This window comes from Pelodiscus sinensis, chromosome 18 (genome assembly GCF_049634645.1).
Source record: "Pelodiscus sinensis isolate JC-2024 chromosome 18, ASM4963464v1, whole genome shotgun sequence".
In the NCBI taxonomy this organism is placed as follows: domain Eukaryota; kingdom Metazoa; phylum Chordata; order Testudines; family Trionychidae; genus Pelodiscus; species Pelodiscus sinensis.
Window position 1 is genome coordinate 1,135,056 of NC_134728.1, and position 9,938 is coordinate 1,144,993.

General features: G+C 55.8%; 1 protein-coding gene across 2 annotated transcripts in view; it reads right to left on the reverse strand.

Annotated features, from left to right (window-relative positions):
• Positions 1–7,741, reverse strand: part of DNMT3B (DNA methyltransferase 3 beta) — a 56,431-nt gene extending 48,690 nt beyond the window's left edge. The window contains exon 1 of one of the 2 annotated variants that reach the window (XM_075900822.1): positions 7,556–7,741. The gene's annotated coding sequence lies outside the window, so the exon portion shown is untranslated. The remainder of the gene's footprint in view (positions 1–7,555) is intronic. The other variant, XM_075900821.1, reaches the window with a different exon arrangement.
• Between the last annotated feature and the right edge of the window lie 2,197 nt (positions 7,742–9,938).

Sequence of the window (9,938 nt, forward strand, 5' to 3'; positions counted from 1 at the left end):
GCCTCAGCAGGGGGGATGTCTGCTGGGATGTGCCATCCTGAACCAAAACACAAAAAGACAGGCTGGGGAGGCAGGGGGGTTCTCTCTCTGACAATGTTCCTTAAAGTTTGTTGCCTAAGCCTGCCCGGCAATTCCCATGCAAGGAGAGGCATTGCACCTCACAGACTCAGAGACTTTAAGGTCAGAAGGGACCATTATGATCATCTAGTCCGACCCCCTGCACAGTGCAGGCCACAGAATCTCACCCACCCCTCCTAGAATAATCCTCAGCCCGGGCGACTCCTGCCCTTCGCCGGGTGCCCTTCCTTGGCTTGTTTCAGGGAACGGAAGCTCCCAGGCTGGCTGAGAAGCAGTCCAGGCCAAAGCCGCTTCCCCTGGACCAAGGAAGGAAGCCGCCTTGCTGTTGTGTAGCAGCCACAACGCAGCCCACGTGCTTCCCCACTGTAAACAGAGATGTAAAATCCCCTTTCACCGACGTGCCGAAGCACCTGCTGTTCCCACCGACTCAGAACTGGAGGCCCCTAATCACACAAACGCCCACGGACGTCCCTGGCATCCGGACCTAGCAGGCCCTAAGCTAGGAGCAGAGAGGTTCTGCGCCAACTGGGCCAGGCCACTCACGCCCTGCCCAGGTACAAGCTCAGTGCCCAGGATCAGAGCCCAATCAGGGGAATTTGGACTTTTGTTTGCCGGACTCTCTCAGCTTGGCCACAGACCCCTGTGGGTCGTCAGACAGGGCACAAACAGTAGGAGGGGTTCTGCTTTCACCTCACCCAAGAAGCAAAATGGAGCCGTCTGGAAACTTGGGAGCTACAGACACACCCCCTCCCCACAAAGGCAGGAAAAGGTCAGGTTCTCCCGAGCAGCTCCAGGGTCCCTCACAGGAGTTCTGGTTACTACTAAGTATTAGGAGTTTATTGCTAGAGACAGGCAAGAACCTGAACTCAACCCAAACATCTTGATACCCGCCTCTACGTCCACATCCACATTTTCCAAAGTGACCTCTACCTCTGTCAGAGGGCTACCCCCCAATGCCGGCTCTGAACGGCCCTGACCTCCAGATGTCCAAATATCTGCAACAGGGTTTTGCAGCCTAATCGGGACAGATCAGTACACAAATGTTCAAAGTCTGTAGTGGGCAGGAAGGACTTATTCCTGCTCCCATGCCCACAGAGGGCTTCTCCTCACAGCCAGCAAAGCTGCGTTTTGATCTTCCTACAGTGCATAGGCTACCCCAAGGGAGAACACGGAGAAGACCAGGCACTTGCATTTAACCAAGGCAGGTACATATAGGGCTGGTCTCAGTGAGCAGTAAATCAAAATAAAGTCCCCACTGTGTTTTCACCTCTGGCTAGATCATCTGAGGTTTAAAAAAAAAAATAGCTTCTCAGCAGTGAAATTAGGCCCTGACCTTTACAATGCAGCAGTCTACAGCAACAGCCCCCCCAATGAAAGAGCTGGATTCTGTAATCCTTATTCCAACCAAGGTGCATTCTGGGCTGGTGCTGTACAAGGCCTCGGTATTTTTAAGAGGGCTGCGATTTCTCATGAGCATCCTAAGTCCATCTCCACCAGCTCTCTAAGGGGAGCTAACCCACCACAGCTACCTGGCCCACATGACTTTCAGAAAGGACTCTCCTTCACAGTGAGCCTTCGAGCTCAGGAACTCAGATATTCCCTTGGGCTGTGTCTACACTGGGCCACTTATTCCGGAAAATCAGCTGCTTTTCCGGAATAAGCTGCGAGCTGTCTACACTGGCCTTTGAATTTCCGGAAAAGCAACGACGTTGAACTGTACAAAATCAGCCGCTTTTCCGGAAAAGCTACGCTGCTCCCGCTCGGGCATAAGTCCTTATTCCGGAACACTGTTCCAGAAAAGGGCCAGTGTAGACAGCCCAGTAGTCTTTTCCGGAAAAAAGCCCCGATCGCGGAAATGACGATCGGGGCTCTTTTCCGGAAAAGCGCGTCTACATTGGCCACGGACGCTTTTCCGGAAAAGCATCCTGCCAATGTAGACGCTCTTTTTCCGGAAATACTTATAACGAAAACTATTCTGTTTTAAGCATTTCCGGAAATTCATGCCAGTGTAGACACAGCCTTGGGGTCTTTCAGAATTTCATTGACAAGAACTTTTTTTGTTTGAAAGGAAGCGTTCTCCGACAGAGCCGGTGTCCCACCACCTGGGCTGGCATGAAGAGGTGCATATTTGCAGGGGCATGCTTCTGGGACATCCTCACACTGAGTTTTTAAAGATTTCATTCCACCCTTCAGGATGATTGGAAGAGGGTAGTAACCAACCGGTTCAAATGTGCAAAGCAAATTAAATGACAAAGACCTGGCCGGGGGGGGGAGGAGGGGAGCCACCAATTCTGGGACTGCCAGCTCTGGCTTATGGTAGTCCATTACACCTAGGAAGGGAGGAAAAAGCTTTGATTCCAAACAGGATCTGCACCAGCCCCTGCACCAACCCGGCTGATTATCACCACAGGGGGCTTTTAACACCCTCTCCCAGTGTCTGCTCCCTGCACTTGCTCCCACTGAACACAAAGGTCCAGTGAATAGAAGAGACAGCGCTTTTTCCAACCACAAACTCGGTCCCCCAGGAACGAAGCATTACCCCAAACCTCCCCACCTTCTGCACATTCCTTCAGCATACACCGAGAGCAGTGTGTGTGTATAAAGTATACCCAACCATAAATCAAATTGTTACAAGATCCAAAGCTAAGCACCCCAGAGACAGAACAGACATGTGACAGTCACAGTAGCTTCATACATAACTGAGAAGACACTGGGACACTAGGATGAGGAGCACAAGGCAAGAACCTACCTAGAACAGAACAGAATAGTGCCAGGTCTTGGTCCCACTATTCAAAGCCTTCCAAGAGACTGGACCCAGCCACCGCCCACGAACCACGACCTTGCCCCCATACATCCCAGGAGACGTCCAGAGCCCAGTTTGGCAGCCCAGGCCATTTCAGGTTTGCCATGCTGGGTAAAGATCACGCTGCGCATATTCGTTGCTTGCAAAGCAGCACCAATGCTCCCCTGCCCAGAAGAGCACACCAGCCTGGCCTTCAATCCTGAAGCACTCCAGCTTTCCCGGGAAACTCTATTTCCAGGCCTTTCCTCCCTTCCCAGCCTGCTGGTTCCTCTAGGCCCCCAGTCAGCCACTGCTGATTCCTACAGCTTCAGGGATCTGGTTCCCACCCTCCCAGGAAAGGCCCTCGAGTTTGTTTTGGTTTTAATTCCAGAGGAAACAGAGTTGGGCATCTCAGATCCATCTTCTCTGCAGATGCAGAAACTGCAATGGAAACAAACAGTCTGCAGCCTGTGCCTCTGTGTGCATATCAAAAAGGCCACAGGGAACCCTTTTGCATGATGGCCGGAATGTCAGCCATGACCCCAAACAGGTTTGAATGACAAAAAAAAAGGAATAGCTGATACTGATGGCTGAGTTCAGGTCTGCCCTGCTCTGAGCCATCGCCTCCCAAATGGCTTTTCATTCTCCCTAAAACAGTGGTTCTCAGCTCGTTTCAGTCCACGGACCACCAGGCCAATCAAAAAATGTTCGTGGACCACCTCCTTTTTGAAACATGATAAAAAAAGAGCAGACAATGAACATTTTGGTTTGAAATTTATTTCTTACTAACAGATTTTTGGTGCCTGCGTGTGACTTTGGACAATGTTCCTGTGGACCACCGAAAAAGTCACCAGGGACCACCAGTTGAGAACCACAGCCCTAAAAGAAAGCATTTCCCTCCAGTCCTGAGAAGTAAAGCGGTGGTTGGGATGTGCAGCTTCATAAGAAAAGGAACCAATTCTCACAGATGGGCTAGCTTAAAAAAACAACAACAGTCTCTTTCCTGCCCCACCCACTTCCTGCACCTGCTGCCAGTTTCCCCCTGACCCCCACAATCACAGGCTTGGAGATTTCCCCTCTTTGACCATTCCTGTCTTTAGTCTTTTTTTATTTCATTCTCTCCCACCCCTGCCCCTGCCCCAGTGTTCGCCTCAACCGTCTAGCGCATTAGCTACCTTGTCCACACTAGGATTTCACTAATGTGCTAGTTACCATGTGTCAGCTACAGTGTGGTGAAAAAATACCTTGTTGCCAAATGAAAACAAAGCCTCTGGGTTTGCTCTGCAGCAGCTACAGGCATGGCCACGCTTTGTTCTGCTGCATTCTCCTCTACCTACGTTCTTATACCGTGCTCCTTCCCACAGCACCTGGGCATCTTCCAGTAATGCATTCAGCAATTGTGATGAACATCTGTCCCGTGTGATTTGGCCTGACTTCTCTACCCAGGGCAAATGCCCAGTGTGGAGAAGAGATGAATGAAGCAAGAAGTGGCAGGGGGTTGTGCCTGCTATGTAGAAAAAGTGCGTAAGTTTCCTGGGCTGTAAGCTGGTCCCCTTTCACCCATGCCAAATGCACACAAGCAACAGCACAAAGAGAAATAAAGTAAAGAAACCTCCCTGTTTCCATCCTTCCCTTCTGACTTCAATGCTATAGCAATAACCATAGTAACATCAGGATGGGCAGGCTGGGGCAGACCAAAGGGCCAGTGTCCTGTGACTGACCGATGCCAGATGCCCCAGAGGAAGTGAACAGCAGCCCCCTGATAAACAGGCCGGGGACACCACCCCTGCCCAGTAAACAAGCCAGGGCTACGTCTACACTGGCCCCTTTTCCAGAAGGGGCATGTTAATTTCAGTTATCGTAATAGGGAAATCCGCAGGGGATTTAAATATCCCCCGCGGCATTTAAATAAAAATGTCCGCCGCTTTTTTCCGGCTTTTAAAAAAGCCGGAAAAGAGCGTCTACACTGGCCCCGATCCTCCGGAAAAAAAGCCCTTTTCCGGAGGATCTTATTCCTACTTCAAAGTAGGAATAAGATCCTCTGGAAAAGGGCACTTTTTCCGGAGGATCAGGGCCAGTGTAGACGCTCTTTTCCGGCTTTTCTAAAAGCCGGAAAAAAGCGGCGGACATTTTTATTTAAATGCCGCGGGGGATATTTAAATCCCCCGCGGATTTCCCTATTACGATAGCTGAAATTAACATGCCCCTTCCGGAAAAGGGGCCAGTGTAGACGTAGCCCAGGGGTTTACGCAGAAATGGAGGAACTGGGTGTACCTGCGGAGAAGCGCATCCCCTACAGTTAGACCCGAGGAGCCTTCACTTTTTCCAGCCTCCTACTGTGTTCCTGGGGATCATTTTCTCTAACACGTGTTTGCCAACCACAAAGATCCTAACTTGCTGCTCTTCCCCAAGGGGTAACAACCCAGCTGCCTTCCCCATCCACCTGGGACTGATGCACGCTCCTCCAGAATGTATTGATCTCCCAGACAGCACCCAGCCCCTTCCCCATGAGGTCACCACAGGAGTTCCTTCTACTTGGCCTTTGCGGGGACAAGGCAGAATAAACTGCAGTGTCTTTAATGGTGTCACCACCTGCAGGCTTTGCGCCTGGAACCTGCACTACCATCTCTCAACACTGAGGAATTCCCTCTCCCCTTCCTTCCCCTGGCCAGGGGTAACCTGATGCCCTACTAGCCAGCTGAGATCTTCTTTTAAAAGGTATTTCCAGGCAACAGAGCACAAAACCTGGAATGCATCCAAAGGCACTTGAGCCTGCAAATACCAGATCTCAGGTCCCAGTGGGGAACCATTCCAGCTGGTACCCAGGGGTCCCAACTGAGCTCAGGGCCCTATTGTGCAAGGTGCTGTGCACATTCCTGGAGAGTGTTCCCTGCCCTCCACAGAGACTACTGTCTAACAGACAATGGAAGGGCTGCTAGCCCCATTTTACAGATAGGAAATTGAGGCCCAGAGGGATTTACCCGAAGTGGCATTCTGCTCTGCCCCCCGCCTCCCTTCCCCAGCCAGAACCAGCCCACAAGCAGCCAAAGAATTCCCCCCCGCCCCCGCCCCGTGGACACAGCACTGAGCCATGACAGACAGACACACTGCACTGCTTCCAACATGGCAATAAATACCCTGAACGGCAGTCTCACTGTTTGACCCATTCCTTAAGCCTACAGCTGAAAGAACCACCAACATCTACCTCTATGCATACAGTTTTGCATAAATAATCATTCCCAGAGGCAACCATCCGAAAAGGAGGCCACCCTGCGGTTCCTTTAAAAACATGGCCCTTTATTCCTGAATTCAGGCAACACAATGTAACAGAACGGCACATTGGGTACTAGCTCTGTCTGCGCCACTGAGTCATTGGGTGTCCTTAGGCAAGTTATTTAATCTCCGAGCCAAATTCGTTGTGACATTGGGTGCCAGCTAATCCCCCACACGAAAAGCCCAACTAGAAGTCTAGCCGAAGCGAGTACCAAGCTATGGGAGAGGGTAAATGTAGATTAACCAGTGACCTAAATAATGATTAAATTTACCCACCGGGCTGCCTCATGGGCTTTCTAAACCCACAGCTGGGGATGTATGAACATTCTCACCAGAACCCCCCCCCCAGCTCCTCCCTCCCCTTCCCCACGTGACTCATGCACCAGGGAAGCTCTTTTGGGAGCCTCGGGTTCCTATTGGCTGGCTCCAAGGCCAGCAGAGGCCATTGTGAGCATGGAGCCGGGAGGAGCCGGGCTGGCAGAACCCAGCCATGGGACTCCCCCCCCCCCCCATCCCCACCGCACAGCTCCACTTAGATGGTCAGGGAGGACTCCCCCAGCCCTGTAATCACTGAACAGAAATAACCCCCCGGTGAGTCTCTGTGTCCAGTCCCACCAGCCCCCCCCGCTGCCCGCCCCATCTCCCACCAGCCCCCCCCCCCAAAATACCCCTCTCCCAATACCAGCGCCGATCCCGGAGATCAGCCACATGGCCCCAGCGAACCGCCCCTGCCCCCAACCCAAAATAGCTGAAACATCCCCCTCCCCTCCGCAGCCACCCTGCCCTTCCCCTCCCTGGCCCTGGCGACCCAGACAAAGCCGGCGCTGCAGATGTTGGACCAGCGGCTACTGGATCCTGAGTGCGATCTCGAGTCTGCCCCCCAGCGGTGCTGTGCCCGGCTCGCCTCCCCCAGCCGGCTCCCTCCAGCAGTCCTGTGCCCGGCTCTGCCCCCCCAGACCGGCTCAGCCCCCCCAGCTCAGATCCTCCTCCCAGTTATCCCAACCCGCCCCCCCCGCTCAGATCCTCCCCCCAGTTGTCCCAGCCTGCCCCCCAGCTCCTTACCCCCCCCGTTGTCCCAGCCCGCCCCCCCGCTCAGACCCCCCCAGTTGTCCCAGCCCGCCCCCCCGCTCAGACCCCCCCAGTTGTCCCAGCCCGCCCCCCCAGCTCCTTACCCCCCAGTTGTCCCAGCCCGCCCCCCCGCTCAGATCCCCCCCCAGTTGTCCCAGCCCGCCCCCCCGCTCAGATCCCCCCAGTTGTCCCAGCCCCCCCCGCTCAGATCCCCCCAGTTGTCCCAGCCCCCCCCGCTCAGATCCCCCCAGTTGTCCCAGCCCCCCCCCGCTCAGATCCCCCCAGTTGTCCCAGCCCCCCCCGCTCAGATCCCCCCAGTTGTCCCAGCCCGCCCCCCCCCCCCCCCCCACTCACATGGATGCAGCAAGTTCCGCTCCGGGATACAAAGTTGCAGCGATTGTTGCCGCCGCCGCCGGGCGGCTCCTCCCCCTCGGCCCGGCCCCGCCCCCCGCCCCCTGCCCGGCGCCGCTGGGGGCTCGGCCCCGACTCGCCGCCCGCCCGCCCGGCGCTGCTCGGGGCCCCGCGAGCCAGGCGCGACTTTCCCGGGTCGCGAATCGGAAACTGGCATCCGCAAGCTGCATTTACTTGGCGCTTTAACCCTCCGCGCGCCGGGAGCCCCTCCTGCGGCTGCTGCTCCGCCCCCAGGGCAGCCCCCGGGGCCGGCCCCTCCCCCTCCCCCCCCCCCCACCTGGGACAGAGCAACCCAGCAGCGATCGGCCCCCCGCCAGCCCCCAGCTCCTGCCAGCCCCCAGCAGCAATCGCCCCCCGCCAACCCCCAGCTCCTGCCAGCCCCCAGCAGCAATCGGCCCCCCGCCAACCCCCAGCAGCAATCGCCCCCCCGCCAACCCCCAGCTCCTGCCAGCCCCCAGCAGCAATCGCCCCCCGCCAACCCCCAGCTCCTGCCAGCCCCCAGCAGCAATCGCCCCCCCCGCCAACCCCCAGCCCCTAACAGCAATCGCCCCCCCACCAACCCCCAGCAGCAATCGCCCCCCCGCCAACCCCCAGCTCCTGCCAGCCCCCAACAGCAATCGCCCCCCCCGCCAACCCCCAGCTCCTGCCAGCCCCCAACAGCAATCGCCCCCCCCGCCAACCCCCAGCTCCTGCCAGCCCCCAACAGCAATCGCCCCCCCCGCCAACCCCCAGCTCCTGCCAGCCCCCAGCAGCAATCGCCCCCCCCACCAACCCCCAGCAGCAATCGCCCCCTGCAAGCCCCCAGCAACAATCACACCCTGCAAGCTCCCAGCAACAATCACACCCTGCAAGCCCCCAGCCCCTGCAAGCCCCCAGCAACAATCACACCCTGCAAGCTCCCAGCAACAATCACACCCTGCAAGCCCCCAGCCCCTGCAAGCTCCCAGCAACAATCACACCCTGCAAGCCCCCAGCCCCTGCAAGCCCCCAGCAACAATCACACCCTGCAAGCCCCCAGCCCCTGCAAGCCCCCAGCAACAATCACACCCTGCAAGCCCCCAGCCCCTGCAAGCCCCCAGCAACAATCACACCCTGCAAGCCCCCAGCCCCTGCAAGCCCCCAGCAACAATCGCACCCTGCAAGCCCCCAGCCCCTGCAAGCCCCCAGAAGCAATTGTCCCCTGTAAGCCCCCAGCCCCAGCAAGCCCCCAGAAGCAATTGTCCCCTGCAAGCCCCCAGCCCCAGCAAGCCCTCTCACTTGCACTAGGCACTGCCCAGGCTTCCGCACCAGCCGTGCAGGCCGTCGTTGCCTTTGGGAGCTGGACAAAGAACAAGGCCCGTGCTTCCTTTGCTACAGGGGGGCGTCCCCATGCAAAGGGCTCAGAGCTGCCCCCTTCTCTGCTCACCTTTGGGGCCCTGCCTGGCTGTGCAGTTAAAATCTCTTTGGGGCATGGAGCGCCTCCCCTCCCTGGTCCTCCACAGCCCTGTGGCCACTGCAGAAGCAGAATAAATAAGCAGTGACCTGCATGATGCCGCTGTGTAAATCCACGGCAGGCCCACGCCTGGCATGCAGGGTGCAGTTCCAGTTGCCCCATCTTGAGGAAGATCTATTGGAAGTGGAATAGGCACAGAGAAGGGCAGCAAAAATGACTGGGCAGGGGGGAAGAGAGCTTACATCTGGGGTGAGATTTAAAAAGACTGGCTAGAGTAACACGTCCCCCATGATCCACACTTCGCGCAGCTACAGCAGCTGAGGATTTCAAAGCAGCTTTCGAACCTTAATGCAGCCACAGGACACATTCAAAATCCTCCTGACAAGCTAAGCTGGGCTGGCCAACATTTCAAAAGGGACAGAGCTTTGGAAGTCTGTGCGAGAGAGACATGTTGTGCCCTGTTTCAGGCCAGGACCGGGCACTGGGGTTTAATTCCCCACGTCTAATTGCCATTATTTTCTGTTCCTGATTCACCGGCAGGATGCTACCAACCTGTAAGAGACAGGAATATTTTTACCCCTATTTCACAGAAGAGAACCCTTTAGCCAAGGTAACCGAAACCCCTGGTAGAACTGAGACTCCAGCTCCAAGACCTTTCTTCCACTTCACACAGAAGACAGATGAAACAATGCAGCTGCAGATTCAAAATACGCAAACCTAGTCCTGGATAACCCTTCAGAAACACTGGAGATTTCAATAAACAAGCAGCCCCTTAAACCTGTGTCTAATTTGTCCTGTGGTGGGAGATTAAACCCAGGCAAATAGTGGGTTTGTTTGTTTTTTCAAATTTGGAAAAAAAAATATCACGAGCCAAGTATCATGGGCCAGCAGCCA